Here is a 4,195-nt window from a genome sequence, read left to right on the forward strand (position 1 = left end):
TTACGCTCAAAGTTTTTGGTGTCGATGCGCAATCCACCAGTCCAATCCAACGGTACATCAAATGCTTGAGAAAAATAATCAAGAATATGATGCATAGCTGCCCCACACATCCGTATGCATGTGTGTGAGTGTGTGTGTGTATGTAGAACAAACTGGGTACTTTCTGAAAGTGTATAAACGTATATTTAAGTATAGAAGTAATTAGCACGTCAATGTCTTTATAGAATTTACTTTGTTTGCGTAGATTCATAATCAATTTTCGGTGCTCTTCGGTTTTTTACACATCTTAGTTTTCACACTTTTTAATACGTAAATTTAACATTGAACAATTTCTTCTAAAACATTTTTTTTGTTCAAATAACGGTGCTTACAGAGTTGTATTTTGGCAAAGTGTGACTATAGCAAAACTAATATTAAAATACCAACTTCATATTAAAAACAGCTAAAACGTAGATACTTAAATAACCTGCGCAATTCTATGGACGGATACTATGTATTTTTGATTGATTGATTGATCTGTGCAAGTGCTAAATAATATTTTTTTAAATATTTTGATGAAATTTTTATTTAATTTAAACCTTAGATTCATAAGGCGAGGTTCAATGTTTGCGAATAACCAAGTTTTGATACTAATAGAGATAGATGTAGTTTTGGTAGACCGATTTAAAAAAAAACAACTTAATTTTGTCAGGACAAGCAGAAAATGTTTCCACTCCTCTTCTTTTATTTAAAAAACAACTTTGATATATAATATACCAGTTAGTAATGCCGCATTCTTGGCCCAATGTGTAGGTAGCTGGCCTTAACTTGTTGTTGGCTTTATTGATTATGGAGCTGGAGAGCTTGGCCGAGTCTCAACAACGAGAACAAGAAAACTCAACTTGTTTAAATATGCGGTTTTTCGACAATAACAAAAAAAGTCTCCAATGTTATTCAAATTAAATGTGCTGGCCGGGTCCGAAGATTAAAAGAGGAAATGACCAAATACAGTGGGGCTGCGGCTTGTGGCTCGAACCTGAATAAATGCTCAATCCAAGCACATAATTAGCGCTATGCTCTTATACCCGTGTAACCATTGAGTAACTAAGAAGGTATAAAGGTATTATAAATCAAGCAGAAAATTTACACTTTTCGCTAAACACCAAAAAGGTGCGTAAGCTTTCTCGTATAATATGCACAGATCCCAAATATTTGACCTCTTGGAGACCTCCACCATTTTCATAATTTAGTAGGTTATCGACTTAAGCTTTGTATTTACATACATTTTATTGCCATATTTATGCCCTGAATATCGGCCGATGAATTCGGAATTCGGAAATTGTCGGAACCAACCTATCATATAGCTGACATAGGCATGATCGGTCGAAAATGAAGTTGTTGTATGAAAAACTTTTTTGTTTATCAAGATATATTGACCAAACTTGGAATTTATTATTTTTACCATGCTTCCTACATTTATACAAAGTCTTTTTTACATCGGACTACTATTTCATATAGCTGCAATAGAAGCGATTGTTTGCAAAGTTAAGTGTTCTATAGAAAAGTTTTTGTTTATCAAGATATCTTGACCAACCTTGGATTTATTATTTTTGCTAAGCTCCTCATATACAGATATATCCTCTCAACATCGGACGACTATATCATATAGCTGCCATAGGAACGATCGGTCAATAAGTAGTTACTTGTATAAAAACTTTTTGTTCCTCAAGATATCTTAACCATACTCGGCATTAACTTTTTTCACTGGGCTGAAAAGGTTAGCTCTTTCTCTTGTTTTATATGTGTGAATAGAAGAAAGTGCGACTGTTTGTGATTGGGCAAAGGGTATCTACCCATTACGGCCGACTGGAGCGCTCTTGCTCCAAACTAGTTTTTTGCGTTGGTAATAGGTGTTACTAAATGGAAAATCAATCTTTAGCTGCAGCGAAAATGGAAACGTGGAAACAGCTGCTGTTGCTTTTTGAGCTTCTGTGCTGCTTGAACCGACGCAGCGAGGCCTGGCGGCCATGTCCGGAGCTAAGTCCCGCCTTGCGATTGCCATGCAGGTGAGTGAAAAAAAATAACTGACAGACAGACGGACGGACGGACGGAACAAGAGACGGATGAGAGACGGTCGGCAAATTTCCGCTTGTTGTTATTTTAATATCTGCAATTTGTGAGCTGGCTTTGTTTGTGTTCAATCATTTGCGATTGACGACAATTACTTTTACAATTACAACAATTACATATGCAATGTGGTGCCTTTTGCGGCAACTGGTCAGCTCGGCGCGGTTGCATGGACTGGCGATCGGGTTGTCTTCCACGGCGAATTGCGCCGCAGCTGCCGTACGGTGCGCCCATCGTGGCGTATACGCAACGGCACAGCGGACAGCAAACGTTGCCAGCACAGGTGAGTTAACTCCATCTTATCCCAACGGAAGTCAATGACCCAGTCTTTGCAGACATTTGGTCAGCTGAAGCTGCCCATCGAAGAGCCTGGACCTGTCCAACAACTTGATACGTCGCATACCGGAGAAGGCCTTCGACGGCTTGAAGGATGCGCTGAACGAACTGCGTTTGGCCAACAATTTGTTGGGCGATAATCTGAATCCCATATTTTCGACGGCGGGAGCTACACGCTCTCAAAAACCTGCGCCTACTGGACCTGTCCGGCAAACAAGATCAAGCTGATTGAGGAGGGTGTGCTCAAGGGCCCTGCAATCGATCCTGAAGGAGTCTCTTCATGGATCGCAACAGAATGACGGCGGTCCCAATCAATTCGCTCAACGGACCCAGCGCCTTGAAGCATCTCTCCTTGCGACAGAATCATATAGGTAAATCATATATAAGAAAATATTTCCTACATTTGCATCATTGGATTGGAAAGGGTCACGAGAAACCATGAAGCAAGTTTGGTGACCACCTTCGAGTTGTGCTCTAAAAACCATGTGAAAAAATCAGTATCAAACAAAAATGAGTGGGTATGTCGAGATATAGACAGACGGCGGACTTGGCCAGTTGGTCGACCTGAGTTGGTCGACCTGAATTCGGAGATACTTCCTTTTGCCTGTTACCCGTTTTCAATGTCTTCAGGGCCTACAATCAAAGCACAGTCAGTTGAACTAATCCCCTTGCTGTTTCCCAGCTACGCTCCAGCGCGATTCCTTCAGCGCCCAGGCCCAGCTGGAGATAATCGATCTGCGCTACAACATTTTGCGCAGCATTGACAGCCAGGCTTTTCATGGACTGCGCAAGTTACGGGAAATCAAGTTGGCCGGCAATCGGTTGACTAATCTCAACAGCGATGTCTTCGAGCAGCTGCACACGCTTCAGAAGCTGGATCTTTCCGAAAACTTCTTCAGCCAGTTTCCAACCGTGTCGCTCGCCGCAATCGCAGGCCTCAAAGCGCTCAACGTAAGCGCCAACATGCTGCAGGTAAGAAAGATTTTCTCCTGATTCGATTTGATTATTAATAAGTGGTGTACTCGCTAGCAACTGGACTACACCCACATGCAGGTGGTGAGGTCTCTGGAGAGCCTGGACCTGAGCCGCAACAGCATAACCAGCATTCCGCCGGGCACATTCCGCGATCAGAGCGCACTCAAGTATCTGGATCTGAGTCTCAACTCGCTGCGCACGTGCGTATATATTGGAAAGTAAAAGGAAGAATTAACTAATTACCTTCCTTTTCTCCAGATCGAGGACGACGCCCTGGAGGGTCTGGAGAGCCTGCAGACCCTGATAATTCGGGATAACAATATCCTGCTCGTGCCGGGTAGCGCTCTGGGCCGTCTGCCGCAGCTCAGCTCAGCTCGCTGCAAATGGACTACAATCGCGTCGCAGCGCTCTCTGCCGAAATTCTGGGCTCAGTGCAGGCTGGCGACATTACGACCTTGTCCCTGTCACGGAACGTCATACGGGAACTACCGCCCGGCAGCTTTCAAATGTTCAGCAGTCTGCACACACTCGATTTGTCGGGAAATTCTTTGGTGCTGGTCAATGCGGAGACCTTTGCGGGCCTGGAGGGCACCTTAATGCAGCTGCGGCTGGCGCAGAACAAGCTCAGCGGGCTGGGCAACGCGCCGCTGGCGCTGCCCGAGCTGCGTGGCCTGGACCTGAGCGGCAACGGCCTCGGCGAGCTGGCGGCCAACATCTTCGAGGACCTGGAGAATCTGCAGGCTCTGAATTTGAGCGGCAACCATTTGTCGCCGTCGTT

General features: G+C 44.1%; 1 pseudogene; it reads left to right on the forward strand.

Annotated features, from left to right (window-relative positions):
- The first annotated feature begins 2,006 nt into the window (after positions 1–2,006).
- Positions 2,007–4,190, forward strand: LOC116651795 (insulin-like growth factor-binding protein complex acid labile subunit; annotated as a pseudogene).
- Positions 4,191–4,195: the final 5 nt, after the last annotated feature.

This window comes from Drosophila virilis, unplaced genomic scaffold, assembly GCF_030788295.1.
Source record: "Drosophila virilis strain 15010-1051.87 unplaced genomic scaffold, Dvir_AGI_RSII-ME tig00000225, whole genome shotgun sequence".
Taxonomy (NCBI): domain Eukaryota; kingdom Metazoa; phylum Arthropoda; class Insecta; order Diptera; family Drosophilidae; genus Drosophila; species Drosophila virilis.